Source organism: Periplaneta americana, chromosome 6 (assembly GCF_040183065.1).
Source record: "Periplaneta americana isolate PAMFEO1 chromosome 6, P.americana_PAMFEO1_priV1, whole genome shotgun sequence".
Lineage (NCBI taxonomy): Eukaryota > Metazoa > Arthropoda > Insecta > Blattodea > Blattidae > Periplaneta > Periplaneta americana.
The window spans coordinates 12,203,971-12,220,537 of record NC_091122.1 but is presented as its reverse complement, the minus strand read 5'-3'; the positions used below and the strand labels follow the sequence as shown (position 1 = coordinate 12,220,537).

The 16,567-nt window shown below is 33.9% G+C and overlaps 1 long non-coding RNA gene across 1 annotated transcript; it reads left to right on the top strand.

Moving 5' to 3' along the window:
* Positions 1–1,344: 1,344 nt before the first annotated feature.
* Positions 1,345–16,067, top strand: LOC138700993 (uncharacterized). The gene is made up of 3 exons (XR_011332419.1): positions 1,345–5,741; positions 6,414–6,575; positions 15,736–16,067. It is a non-coding gene; the product is annotated as an uncharacterized lncRNA (long non-coding RNA).
* Positions 16,068–16,567: the final 500 nt, after the last annotated feature.

The following is a 16,567-nucleotide window of genomic DNA, read 5'->3' as shown; positions in this document are numbered from 1 at the left end:
TTGTATTGATCTTATGGAAAATCCAATTGGTTCCAGAGAAAATTGGCCTTTTGGCTAGGTGGCCGTTTAAATGAAGTGACCGCAAAGGCAGGTTTCACTGTATTTGTTTCCAATACCCTTGTTAGTTTTGGTTTTCACAAGTGCTGATGTACTCTTCATTCATTTCTTCTTGTCCATTCTATAGCACAGAATTTGGGAACAGTTCTTAACATATTGTAAATAACTATTTTCAATGGCAGCCAGAAGTTAAAATTTCGCAATATGTAACGAGAAATGTGATCTGCAATATTTTTATGAAAATGAACTGCACTTGCACTTGGACTTCAGGAAACAGAGAGGCCTAATCATATCCAATCCAGATACAATAATTATGCCGCTGGTGTTAGTGGGGGAAGAGCTGGCTGAGTCAGTGAGCATAATCTGAATCTGACTTTGTTGTTATTAAAAAAACCCATACACAAATATTATATATACATATAAACTGTATCAAAATATTACTTAATTCTGTCGAGATTCGTTACACTGAATATATTGTAGATGTTGTAGATAGATTGTTGCTTTTTATTGTAATTTTCTTTCTTACTCTGCCGTCCACAGTAACATAATTACCAAACAACTAACCTTGCTTCACAAATTGCAGGTCATGTGGGTGACCATAATCTTTCCGAGACAAAGCAAGAAATGCCAGATATATTTGTCATGATTTTTTGTTCCTGCCAGGTATGTTGTTTTGCTTTCATGTACCGTAGGTGTTTTCTTATATCATTCCTCTTTTTTTATTTTTTCATCTTCCTCTTTTCTTCTATTCCCTTGCCCTTTTCTTCCTTCTTGCCTTATTTCTTTTATTTTTCCATTAGGCCTATCTTTCCTTTTCTCTCTTACCTCTTCCTCTTCTATTCCTCTTTCTTTTTGCTCCATCCTTCCTCTTTTGCCAACTTTCTTTTCTTCACGTTCAAGGATTTCAGTCTTCTTCTAGAATAAAAAGAAAATGTTTGTTGGTGGTAAACGATCAGGACCCTATTCCACCTAAGTATGGTATATATATTACAAGTAAATTCACCTATAATTTGTAAGAATTGTGAGGATTGTGCTCCACAAAAGTATGGAGTACAATAAAATTCTACATCTTGATTACACAACTTTTAACACTGTATCACTTCGGAATATGTATGATAAGTCTTTCTTGTGTTAAATTTTAACGTACCTTGTTAACATGTTTCGACCTATGTTGGGTCATCTTCAGAACTGGTCGTTGTTGGTGTTGGCGCCTCTTGTTTCCTGTGTGGGTGCGTTCGTAGTGTAGAGGCAAAGAGTGTGTGTTTTGAAATTCAGTTGTGTGTTGAGAATATCGTTGGGGTGTGTTTTCGTGTGTCTGTATATTTCATATTGTTCTAGTGTGTTTAGTTTCTGGTTTTTGGTTGGATGTGCAGAATTTCCATGTCTGTGTTGATGTTTCTGTAGGTGTGGTTACAACATTGCATACAGAACAAATAACACTCTACAAAAACATCTCGTCCACACCTGTGGAGTAACGGTCAGCGTGTCTGGTCGTGAAACCAGGTGGTCCGGGTTCGAATCCCGGTCGGGGCAAGTTATCTGGTTGAGGTTTTTTCCGGGGTTTTCCCTCAACCCAATGCGAACAAATGCTGGGTAACTTTCGGTGTTGGACCTTGGACCCCGGACTCATTTCACCGGCATTATCACCTTCAAAATCATTCAGACGCTAAATAACCTAGATGTTGATACAGCGTCGTAAAATAACCCAATAAAATAAAAAAAAAAATATCTCAACACACAAACTACACAAACAAACAAATACAACCACACAGGCGTATACAAACTCAAATGTAACACTTGCAACAACTTCTACATAGGACAGACAGGCAGAACATTTCAAACACGTTACAAAGAACACATCAGAGCTATAACAAAATTACAAAACACCTCCACATATGCAGAACACATCACAAATGCTAACCACACCTACAGAGACATCAACACAGACATGGAAATACTGCACATCCAACCAAAAACCAGAAACTAAACACACTAGAACAATATGAAATATACAGACACACGAAAACACACCCCAACGATATTCTCAACACACAACTCAATTTCAAAACACACACACTCTTTGACTCTACACTACGAACGCACCCACACAGGAAACAAGAGGCGCCAACACCAACAACGACCAGTTCTGAAGATGACCCAACATAGGTCGAAACATGTTAACAAGGTACGTTAAAATTTAACACAAGAAAGACTTATCATACATATCCCGAAATAAAATTCTATTTTACTACTCCATGCTTACAAGTTACAAGTGAAATTACCACTGTTCCATTCCACAAAACTATTTGTATTAGTTGATTATATAGCATGGACAATTGTACAGTTTTCTCTCTACTAACTACTAAGATTTATTTAAAATCATCCGTCCTCAAGTGAGGTTGACCACTGGGATCCGGAATTAACAAACATAAAAGATAAAGCGAAATGAAACGAGTAAAATAATTATTCCATTTGTACATTAAAACAAAAATTTATGTATTATTATGATGTACAGAAGTATATATGATATTTCCGTGCAGAAATTCTGCGTCATCATATGATGAAAGGTGAGTGGAACAGAGAAAAATTCTCTCCGGCACCTGGATTTGAACCTGGGTTTTCAGCTCTACGTGCTGACGCTTTATTCACTAAGCCACACTGGATTCCCATCCCGATGTCGGATTGAATCTCAGTTTAAGTGATGGCACTTACTCCATTGGATCCCAGCCAGTTAGTCACTCATAACGAGTGCACCTCTGCACATGTATACACATTGTGCCACTGTCATACATATATTTATGACGCAGTGCATGAGGGTAGGCCACTAGAGGGAACCCAAGAGGTGGAAATTAAACTGAGAGGATTCAATCCGACATCGGGATGGGAATCCGGTGTGGCTTAGTGGATAGAGTGTCAGCACATAGAGCTGAAAACCCGGGTTCAAATCCCTGTGCCGGAGAGATTTTTTCTCTGTTCCACTCACCGTTCATCAAAAATTTATGTATTAACATATAGATGATAGTGTAGAATTTGAAGAGAGGCCTTCAGAATTTCCATCACAATCTTCTGAACCTCATAAAAGGGAATTTTAAAGGATTTAAGGATATTACATATAAATTTTGGTAAACAATCCCTCGCTCCAAATAGTAAGCCTGTAACATCCCAGTTGCAAAGCGAAATGCCATATATTTTTCAGTGAGGTATGGAAGACAAGGTACATATTTAGCTCGCTTGTCATCATTTATCTGCAGTGCCTCATTCATGTCTCGTTCAAAGTAAATCGTGGGGTCTAAGACCATCGCTTTCTGGGTTCTTCTATTGATGGCAATTATATCTACTCTTCTATGAGAATCATCTTCAGACACACAGTGAAACTAATGTTGCTAATACAAGAGTGTCTTCAAAAATTATTTTTCATTCATTGTATTCCATAGATCTTATATTAGCATTGAAACTTTAAGATGTGAAACAAGTCAAAATTTTACAAGATTACAAATTGTTTGGCGAGATGTAGTGAGGTGATGCCAAGGACTCCCCATACACTACCCAGCATCTGTCCCACTGTAATTCTTTAGGATCGTCTTGAGAAAAAACCTTTTTCCATATTATATTATCAAAAATACAATTTATTGCAAGTGAGAATATGATAAAAATTCAGAAAAATATTTTAGAAGTATTAATTTTTACCACAGTTTTTTAAATGACTTACGACATTAGAAATAAGGCAGATAAACATAACCTTATTTTATAGGCTTAAGGTGCCGGCACAGTCTAGTATATACAGTCACGAAGCTTGAGTTGTTGAGAGTACTAGGAACAATAGACTATGCCGGTACTATTTCACATTGTCTGTGATGAGGCGATAGTAGCAATCCTAGTGGTTAGCAACTATCTATGGATGCATATTTACTACGTATTGAGTTTCGTGACTGTATATACTAGACTGTGGTACCGGTACTATTGCAAGCAGCTTGTATATGTCGTCATTATGACATCACTAGTACATATTTACTAATATTATGTGTGGTGTTCGACATAGTTTTGTGGAACAGAAAGATATAACTCCATACTTTACAATGACTTTTAATTGTAATTTATTATACCTACCATACTTTTGTAGAATAGAGCTCAGGTAACATCCTGTGGACGTAATTATAGGTACCATTCATTCTGTTACGGTAATTCCAAAATTCAATTCCTGTCTGATGTCTTGACTTCAGATTTTCTCAGTGTCAATCCTTAAAGTGATATATTCCTAATCTCATTTCTGCTTTTTAAATTCTTTGTATTCGGCATGGTAGGTTGCCAATAATGCCCAAAAAGTAGTGTTACATTAAAATCACTTACAACTTTTGAACAAATAATCATATTATGGTGAAATGTAAAGTAGACAAAGGAGTCCCATAACTGTAAACATCCACATAAAACTGGTGGGACCCTCAAGGCCGGCTAGACAGATAGAACAAAACATGCGTCGAAAACTGTTATCTGGCAGCCATTTTATGTGCATAAGCCCATGAGATCTAAACCGATCTGGTTGTTTCAGGCATCAATCGATCGCAATGAGATTGACTAAATAAACTTGAAGAAAAATTGTACAGTAAATTTACTTTAAAATTGCTCATTAAGTTATTTATTAATGGAGCTAATTTCAGATTCCTCCGGTTTTTATATAGAAACTAGTGGCCAGCGAGTATCGTCGACTATCGACATTGCTCTGCCGTGGGTATTGTCCAGTTGTTCCCAATATTGTTACCTTACGTAAGTTTTATAGTTTTCAGTAATCTAATATAAAATATTCTTTCTCTGTGTCTACTTACTTAAAGCTCCAAAAGGTTTCACTTTCATATCATCAGCATGCCATTATGTGTTGCGTTAACTATAATATTTCATTTTTAATGGTAATAATATCATCAAACATTCTTAAGTTTTGTAGTTCTTAATATCCAAAACACAGCTGTACTCTGAAAACTACAGACCAGAGAATCAGATCTGTAAATTATTTTTTATACAGTATGTTATCAAAAAATTACACAAATGAAGATCGACATATTGGTATTATGATGTGAAAGAATCTGAGCCATCTGAACTCTAACTATGTCAGCAATCCTGTAGGTCATGGCCTTCGTGTAATAGTCTATTGTTTATTGTAGTGTTTGTTTTGTTTTATTCTGAAATGCAATTAATTAGTTCTCAAAACTGATGAAAGATGGATTTTGGAAAATAGGAAAATGATGTAGGAAAATTGACATTTCACTGAAAACTACTATTTTTCTGAAAAACTTAGGGTTCCGGTTCCAAGCTTCAAAATGAGGGGTCATTTATTAAAATCCGTTCAGCCGTTTTCTCGTAATTTCCATTACCAGTTCAAATTATATATACCGGTATAGATGCTTGTCACTCAGTAGAAGTGCAAGAACTCTCATTATTAACGAAGCTATAAAAATTTTCATGCTTGATCACATTGTAAGGAGAAGCTATGTCGAGGATATATGATCACCCATCATGCAATGCATATCTAGCGTTTACATGTATTCTGTTAAAGATCTGTGCCATGTTTGGAGTGCCTGGAAGAATGGTGGCGATTGTTTTCGTATGTATGATTTTTTTGTGGTTCGACTAGTTTAATCTAAACTAGGATCGTTACAAAAAGAAGTCTGCGAATGTAATTTCTTTCTTTCCAGGTTAATATTTGTCAATATTTAATGTTTATTCATAAAAGTGATATTTATTACATGTTACAGAAAACAGTAACTTAATTATTAACGATAAGTATCTTACATAATTTTGTTACTTCGACATAAATCAAAGAAATCTTGACTTTTTCACAGAGGTTCTGATTAATACCAGTAATAAACATAACGTGTACTGTACTTTAAATCGTTTTGAATGACAACATAACCTGTATCTTATAAAGCAAAAATCGTATGTTGTAAATTTGTTCTCAAGTGCATGTGCATTTTTTAATAGGTACTATTTAATAAAATGTTCTTTTAAGAGTCAAGAGAATTCTAAATAGAACATTATTCATTTATACACAGAAAAAATGTGTTTTTGAAAAGCCTAAATATAGCCTGTTTAAAAAAACTGTTTCTATCTTTAATCTCTGTTTTTTAGTGAGTATTTGCTATTGGTAAAAATGTTCTACATTTCTAATTAAGTTGCGTACCTAACAAAATAGACTGCCTTTGCTGTTTTTATTGCTTTTTAGGGTAAGTTATGGTCTTTTTTTTATATAATAACATTTTAGTTCCTCCTCTTGTATTTTTTAGGCAAGTAATTATGTCAAAAATAATTTATCTTTCATTAATTAATCAGTTTAAGGATTTCTACAACTTCTTTCACTTTCCTTTCAGAGATTTATTACCAGTTCTAGTTTATGAAAGAAAGCAGCACTGGTAGAGGTGAAATTTTAATTTATCATCTTTGAACTTCCATGGAGTCAGTTCAAAAAATGTGTCACAAAACTGGAGAATATCAGCATTGGCAGAGCAAGACTTGGAGATTTTGATAATTGGGTGAATACTTCTTAGTTTTTATTATCCTTGGTGAAAAAAAAAAGTAATACATGATACTTATGAGGTTCATGGTAGTAAAACATTATGGCGTTATAGTTTCCAAGGTTGAAACTATTCTCATAATGAAACAGTATACTATACGAGTAATAAAAAAAATAGAAATACGTGATTGACTATAGTCATACAGATTGTTGATCAAGATAGCCCAGTTTTGTAATTTTTTTCTCTCATTTTAGAAATGTATTTATAGATTCAGTTCCTAAGATATTCATGAAATAAGAGCTCTTACTTGTATTTTAATCATATTTCAATTCTTTATTTGTCGGATACTGGCATTACCGGTACTGTAAACTGGGGTTACTTTGAACACAGAGGATACTTTGAACATTTAGGTTTCTACATGCTGAACTTGTTATAGATGGAGGTAAATTTGGTATGAGAATGATTTTATGATAATTTACCTCCATCTATAACAAGTGCAACTTGTAGAAACCTAAATACGATTTTCTGAAAAAATATTCAAAGTTTCCTCTCTGTTCAAAGTAACCCCAGTTTACGGTATATAATTTCGGTCTTCTTTTCACTAATGTACAACTGCTGATCATATATCATAAAATTATTATTATTATTATTATTATTATTATTATTATTATTATTAAATACAAACATAAAAAAATACATGGTGCTGATGTATGAAAAAATGTAAGTAATCTTTATATTGTTATGTGATGGCTGGTTGAGTGGTTTGTTATGAAAAAGAAATCAGTGCATGTTGGACACAGAGTATGAAAACAAAAATGCCTGCAAGTTGTTAATGTTGTGAATATTTCTTAATTTGCTGACTGCACAGTATATAATATTATGTGTTTCAATCTAATGCAGTTTGTATCTTTCATAATTGTTACAACTTGAACTGTAAGCAAACTCCAAAAACATATTTACTTACACATTATCTTTAAATGCTACATTGCACAGTATGGTCCTTGTACAGCACTCACGAAATGGCGTGTAATTGCCTTCTTATGAAATGGATGAATGTGGAAGCATTTAACCTAACACTTTTATAATGTGAGCATGTTAGTGTTGGGAAACTGGCAATGTTTCACTTTTAACAAATAGTTATACAGCCTTCCGATTTCATTATCCTCTGTTTCAAGCTTAAGTGGTTAGGTACAGCTTAGAGCGGTAAAATTTTGGAAATATTCAACATTTTTTTCCTCCATTACTGTATCTTGTACAATAATGAAAATTAGTATATGTAAAATACTGTCTTCTGCTATATGAAAAAAATATTTTTACAATTAAAAAAAAATTATTTACATTTTTTTTGTCTCAAAATTCAGTTCATTGTGCAGTGATGAAGCGTTTCCCACATAACTCAAAAACTATGCAACATTCTGTGATGAAATGTTGTGTGTGTATTTATGCATGTCATATCTACAATATGATGCAAGATCACTTCTCTACCTTTGATAAATTGTCTGATAAAAAAATTAATTCATTTAAAAAAATGGCCAAATATCAGTATTTTCATTCATTCATTCATTCATTCATTCATTCATTCACTCACTTAATTTATTCCATAGATCTTACATGAGCAATGAAGCTTTAAGATGTGGAACAAGTCAAAATTTTACAATATTACAATTACAATTTTTACAAATTTTTATAGTTTTACAATTTAGTAATTTTCTATAATTTTTACAGTTTTGTGCAATTTTTTACAATATTTTGGCGAGATGTAGTGAGATGAGGTGAGGTCCGAGGATTCGCCAAAATATTACCCGGCATTTGCCTTTTGGTTGGGGAAAACCTCGGAAAAACGCAACCAGGTAATCAAATCAAAGGGGGGTAATCAAATCAAAGGGGTTGATGCCAAGGACTCTTTTAACACAAAATAAAAAAATATTATTTATTCAGGACTGTATTTGAAAGAGCATGATATTGTAAACACGAGTTTCAGCAATAAAATAAAAGAGAGAGAACGTGAAAAAGTTAACAAGTTTATGAGTTATGAGGGAAACGCTTCATCACTGCACAGTGAACAGCACATTTTGAATTTTGAAAAAATAATTATATATATATATATATAATTTTTTTTAAATCGTAAAAATATTTTTTTCACATAGCAGAAGGACAGTCTTTTACACATACCTATTTTGATTATTGTACAAGATACAGTAATGGAGGAAAAAAATGTTGAATATTTCCAAAACTTTTACTGCTGTAAGCTGTACCTAACCCCTTAATAGATTGGTCACCTTATTCTTTGCTGAATTGCTTGCAGTCATCACACTGGTTATGCGGAGATCTTGCTTATCTCTAATACCTAGTATCATATCGGTAAATTGGCACACTAACTATTATTTTAAAATATTACCAAAAATAAGCAATTACAAAGTGATTTACTCACCATAACTAAGAAATATGATGCTGAAACTGTTTGTCTTCTCGTCCCAAATGCTTGTCACATCTCAATAAGAAGCGATGTATTGTTTTTTATTATATTACAGTGTATTTATTCCATTTACAATCTATTGCAGATTGTAGGTTCATCAAAATTACTCATATGTCTAGAAATTTTTAGTGATAATGCTATACTAATACATTCTATTAAATTCGTCCATATAATATTGTGTTGTATGTGCTGTTGCAGAATTGTGTTGGGAGAAAGGCAGAATGACACTCCTTTTCCAGCAGGATTCAGCAACAGCACCTACAGCCGACTAATCTATAAACGAACTTTGAGTATTTGAGGATAGAATTATCAGCAGGAATGTATGGCCCCCTTGATCCCCCGACTTAACTCCTGGTCACTTTCATCTCTGAAGAACTCTTAAGGGGCAGAGTGTTCAAAAATAGGCCACATATCCTGTAATAACCGAAAAATAGCATCTGAAAGGACATTACTCCATTTCTAAATGTAAACAGCAGCGAGTGATACTACTACCTCACTTCTTAAACAGGTGTGACAAATATATGGAACAAGAAGGCAAAGAGTTTCAGCATTTCCTACCTTAATTTTGTTGCGTAAGTTATGCTTTAACTGCTTAAATGTAGTAATATTTTATATTGGGTCAAATTACATGAATGTCATAGATAGCTAGCTTTCTGAGTAACTGGAGACTGCAAGTGGCTCAGCCAAGAGCCAGGAGGCTGGACTGCGGTTTTTCTACAATGTATTCATCCGGTACTTTACCAGTACCGGTACCTACTCTTACTGGAAAATTTAAAGAGAAATGGCAGTGGGGATTATTACTAGAAGAAGAATTTCTTGATGCAGCTTCTTTTACAGTATCTAATGTGAGATTTATATTTACCAGTAATATACAGGGTGATTCAAAACCTCTGCGACAAACTTTGAAGGGTGATAGATCTAACAATAAGGAATCCTTTTTGTTAAACAACCTATGTCTTTTGACGCGTCGTTTCGAAGTTACTGTTGAAAATTTTTTTGCTCAGGCGTACGTCAATGTATGTGAAAGTGTGTACCTCTGTTTGTTTGTTGAAATGTTTGTAAGAGACGAGAAGGGTTGTTGTTGTTTGTTTACATTTAACGTTAAATACCTTTTCCTTTCAGTTCAGTCTAATCCGGAAAATGCAGGATTGAAAATTTACATAACATGATTCATCACCGCCTCAATCAAAAATATCATAAACATTAATCAAAATTTAAATCAATAACATGAACACAAGCTATCTACAACACACAATAGAAACAGGAATACAACAATAGTAAAAACGGCCTACTGGTATTCCCACAGATCCTAAACACGCGATATGACCACAGATGTTAAAGCATGTATAAATAAAACTTAACAAAAAAAAAAAAGCATCTTTATCTTTCTGGAAATTAAATGTAACTTCAATTGTTTTCGAAGCCTATAGAAACGTTTGTTTTCTGAAAGTATTCTCTGCTTAATCTCAGTATTATTGTCATTTTTTATCTCATGTTCCAGGTAATGAAAGCTATGTACAGTTTCAAATTTGAAAGATTTAATTTTCATGTGGGCTGGGTAACTTTTACAGTCTTTTTTTATGACTAACATGTATTTCGTTTTTTTTCCTAATTTGTAGATGCGTCTTTCTCGTTACTTCTTCAAACTAATAAAGCCTCTTGTCGAAGTCCAATGAAAGACCTATTCTCCCAAAATGTTATACATTCTAATGATATATCCAAAATTGTTCATACTTTTAATGTTAATTATTTCATATCACTATAGTCATATCTATAATGAGAAGAAATGTTCAGTTTATATTGCATTCACTTTTTCACAACAATGAATTGTTGCATTTCTGATTCTTTTTTTTGGGGGGGGGGGGGGTATTTTACGACGCTGTATCAACATCTAGGTTATTTAGCGTCTGAATGAAATGAAGGTGATAATGCCGGTGAAATGAGTCCGGGGTCCAGCACCGAAAGTTACCCAGCATTTGCTCGTATTGGCTTGAGGGAAAACCCCGGAAAAAAACCTCAACCAGGTAACTTACCCCAACAAGGATTCGAACCCGGCCCACCTGGTTTTGCGGCCAGACGTGCTGACCATTACTCCACAGGTGTGGACATTTCTGATTTTATATCCTGATAAAAGTTCACATTTTTTATATTTTTATTTCTGAGTCTTTCATTTTGTCTGTTAAGTTGTTTGATTGTTAAGCTTTGTATAATTTTGCCACCCATTTTCAGACTAATGACAACTATCAACAGTCTCTATGTTTAAAAAATAAAAAATTTTAATTTCTTATTATGATATACGAAGCTCTTACATTCCATTTCAGACATAGGGATTAGGACCAACTGTGCCATCACGTCATACCATTATACATTATACTAGTAGATAGTTAGTAAATATTTCTGTAGTTATAAACATTTTTTGAAATAAATATAAGAAGTGATAAAAAATAATATTTAAACATTTTATAGCTCAATCTCATTGGATTTGTAAATCCAATTTGTATAGTAATTAATACTGTAAATAAGTTTAAAGAAGCCACCACCACAATAACGCCGGTAGTTATGAGATACTTCCTGGTAACACGTATTAAAGAGATGCATACACAAAACTGCTACCAGTATACAAAAGTACATGTTACACGAACTTAGTGTATAGAATGCAAATATGATTATATATTCAGAGAACGAGCTAGAGTTTAATTTCTGTTGTGTGATATCGGTCATGGGTCACGTGACGTATACTGTAAGTGTTGCGTAACAGTCCGTATTGTTTATAAAGAGACCGGTAGTGTAATAGCTATTTCGAGGAATATTTTACGCTCATCAACAGATCGGTTTGTTGCATCTGTTGCATGGGTTGATGTGATAATTGTTGTTGACATGACGAGTGCGTTGCTAATGGAATGATTTTGGTTGGTTCATATATATATAAAAGGTGCGGCAAAACATCCTCCCCAATTTAAAGTTTAAATAAAGGACAGATGGATCAAAATAAGGAAACTGTATTAATATGAACTCTATCTAAACGGTGGAAAATTTAGGTTGACATGCGCAAAACAACAAGAATTGAGTAGGACATTGAATACACGGAATTGACATTCAGTTAGTGCAAATTGTAATCTGTAATGAATTCCAACTATGCCGTGGACGGGTAAAGAACGTGCTTACGCTGTGGTATCATTTCTGGTAAGTGGTAATTCCGTTGTCGCTGCTCAGATGTTTCCCGGACGCTTAATTTCTTCACGTGGCGACGTCCCCTGGCCAGCACGATCACCAGACCTTACACCCTGCGATTTTTTTCTATAGGGCTATCTTAAGGGTGAGGTGTTCAAACATCGGCCGAGGACTTTGCCAGACTTAAGAAAAGCAATACAGGAAGAAATTGGTCTTATTCCTCAAGAAATGCTAGTTAGAGTGATGCAGAATTTTCGAAGTCGCATTCAACAATGCATTGATAGTGAAGTTCACCTCTTGAGAGACACGTTATTAAAAAAAAAAAATGAAAAATTCCCACTGTTAAGATACCATTCATATTAATAAAGTTTCCTTATTTTGATCCATCTGGTTTTTATTCAAACTTTAAATTAGGGAGGATGTTTTGCCGCAACCTTTATGTAATATTATAGTATATATATAAATATATATTGAAGCACAATGTAATTATTAACTCTAACAGAAGAAATTGAGTAGTTTTAAATAAAATGTACAGTATTTTCTTCAAGAGAAAGAGAATTAGCAATAGAGAGATCGCGAAAATAAAGATAAAAGGAAAGATGATGTATATTTAAATGTTGATGAGAATAATTTTTATTGTGATGGTCAATTTCATAGATGAATCTGCAAGTATGAAGAAATGTATTTGACTTTTGTATTTTTTTTGTTTTTCACTTGGAATGTATGTACTTAAAAATGTGTATTTGTTGTAAGATGGACGGCAAGTTGATTAGTGAAGCACATGATGATGATTTGTGAGGAAGAACTCGAAATATATTTGTTAATTTGAGCTCTGTTTGGTGCTGTAAATTGCGGTATTTTAGAGCTGTGAACTATGGAAGTTGAAGCTACTTTTGAAAAATGTTGTTAGCAACTGGCTAGTTATGCAGAAGAATATGCTATATATATATACACGGTTCGAGATAAAGTAAACGTATGAAAAAAAAAATGTTTACATTTGTTGTTAGGCATTTTTTAAAGAAGAAATACATACATTGGCCTTATAATATAAACTTTTGGATCAATGTTTGTTTTCTTGTATGGTGGTGTACAGTATTATTTTAGAATAATTTTCACCTTCTGTTACATTATTTTCTAACATGATGTACATGTGGCTGTGATATAGATTATTCATTTCGGTAATAATATATTGATTACAGTTCAAGTTGTCACACTTGTGTGGAAAATGTGTTCTGGAGACATTACGTACAAACCACCATGCAATATGGAACACCGGTTAGGAGATCTGTTGGTCACATGTAAAACGCTAACAGTTTTCCTTATAAAAGTTGTAGTCACGATCGAATGTGACTTGTTTCACAAATCTGATATCATCAGGAAATATATTTTGTTCAAGGCATCATAATTAATGGTTGGTTAGAAGGATCATTTACAAAGATATTCTAGTATTTACTGCTCTTATTCTTGAAGTTATTATGAATACAAGAAATAATTATATGAACATGGATTCTATTCTGAATAGTTACTCAATTGTTACATATTTTAAGAAGTACATCACATAGAACTAAACTGTAACTTGTCTACTCTTATTGGTACACAGTTTTATCAAGCATAACCAGGAGTATAGTCATAAACAAAATAGTATCAGGGCACATCACGAAAAGATTATTATTATTATTATTATTATTATTATTATTATTATTATTATTATTATTATTATTATTATCCATTTTTAATCTTGCGTACACTACTTTTAACACTTGAATATCAGTAATTGATTAGCTAGCTGGACTTACTCGTGTTAATTATGTAAGTTTGTGCGGCTTACAGCTGTTTCGGTGCTTCATCGCACCATCCTCAGAGCCCAATAGATCTCGCTGTCATCTCGAACTTCTCTGCCTGTTATGCGGGTGCATTTGATTGTTGAAAGGTGTTGAAAAGTTCTACATTGGACAGACAGGCAGATCATTCCAAACACGCTACAAAGAACACATTAAAGCAATAACCAGAGGACACAATACATCTACATATGCCGATCACATAACCAATGCTAACCACACATACAATAACATAAATGCGGACATGGAAATCCTACACATACAACCCAAGAACCAAAAACTCAACACACTAGAACAACACGAAATATACAAACACACTAAAACATACCCCGATCAAATTCTCAACACACAGATCAATTTCAGTACACACACACTATTTGACTCCACTTTTCAACACCTTTCAACAATCAAACGCACCCACATAACAGGCAGAGAAGTTCGAGATGACACCGAGATCTAGTAGGCTCTGAGGATGGTGCGTGAAGTACTGAAACAGCTGTAAGCTGCACAAACTTACATAATTAACACGAGTAAGTCCAGCTAGTTAATCAATTACTGATATTATTATTATTATTATTATTATTATTATTATTATTACAGTGAAACCCCAATAATACAAGTCCGTTTGTTATGCTATCCCGCATTATATGCTCTTTTCATTCGGTCCCTTGATATCCCTATATAAAACCATGTAAAATCCACCACTTAATACACTCATCTCGTTTATTACACTCTTTCATCTACTGAAAATTCCTAAATATCGTACTTTAAAGGATACTGAGAAAATTTTCTTGGACTTCTACATTTACCGTTAGCGCCAGCATATTCAGGGATTTGTAGGAGTCTTTGTTTGGTGAATACAATAGAATGCGACCCATGAGTACCTGCAAGACAGATTATTTTACGACACTTCATTAACATCTTAGGTTATTTAGCATCTGAATGACAGGAAGGTGATAATGCCGGTGAAATGAGTCCAGGGTCCAGCACTGATAGTTACCCAGCATTTGTTCATATTGGGTTGAGGGAAAACCCCGGAAAAATCTCAACCAGGTAACTTTCCCCAACCAGGAATCGAACCCGGGCCACCTGGTTTCGCGGCCAGACGCGCTAACCATTACTCCATAGTTGTGGACGTAATTATTTATAATTGGATCTATTTTCATATGAGCATTCACTCAAAATGAACAGTATCCTTTGTAAATCATCTTTTATTGCCAACATAAAATATAAATTGACACTGAGTTATGAACACACAAAATTTGAGATAATGTTCTCTATTCTAAAATGAATTGTGATGATATCCCTTTTGTGACTGAATAACACATGATAGTGTCCATATCATAGCCATCCCTCATCAAGTTAAAAAAGGTGAAAATTATATATTAATTATTATTAACGAACTCAAAATACGTTACTCTCATTTCTTCAACCACCAACCTTGGACCAAGAGATGTAATATGTATTGTTTATTTAGAATAACAATGACCATTAATACATAAGAAACAAAGTGTATCTTCTTTATGATTTCTGACTACTTATCACAATATATAGAGAGGTATTTCCAGATTATTTCTTTGGTAAGAAACTAACAACTTGTCATTTTTATTTTATGGATGTTAGCTCCCATTCTTTTTTGTTTTTGTATCATTTTATTGGTCATCTCTAATGAAGTGCTTTTTCATCTCTCTAGAACGTCGAATCTTCAGTGGAATAATGTTGACTGAACTGATATGCTGCTGCAGACTTGCTGGTAGCTATAAGGAAGACGACAAGACTATGGTTACAAAGACACAGAAACCAAGAAAGAAACTTAAAATATCTGCAGACACTTGCAGTTCATACATGGAATCAGTGATGGTGCCATTTACATTGTTTTTTATTTAATTTTTTTTGTAACTTTAATCTGGTGGTCATATAGATGTTAATTTGTTCCTATTACCGCATAAGAACAATTTACTAACACAATAATGTAAATAGTATATACGATCGTGTTAATATTTATAGTGTTTATGGTTATTTCTATTTTGTTTGAATATTTCTTTCCCTTACAAGTCTCAATCCTAGAAGAATTCCCGTAGTTCAACAGAATAATTAGGATGGCTATAACTTCTAGCATAGAATGTTGAGAAGACTCTGATAGGTACAGTGGTGCCAACTTTTTAACCTTTAGAAGCCGTGCATCCATTATAGTGGCCAGCTAGTATTATGGCCATGACGTGATATAATATGTTATAAATTATATGTTATGTACGAGGGGTATCCAGGAAATAATGACCGTTCGCGCATACCCGCCGCGCAGCTGACTCCCCTTCCTTGTTAGAAGGTCAACTGGCTTCCTTAACATGTGTTCTCATAATGTTGTGAGTACTGGTTGCAACAAGTCGCCATTGTGCATTTTGTGTTACTTCAAAATGAACGACGTGATTGATAATCCCGCTGACTGTGAGGTGAGGAGTGTGATTCGATTTTTGAATGCCCGACATTTGAAACCTGCAGAAATTTACCGGCAATTGAAAGAAGTG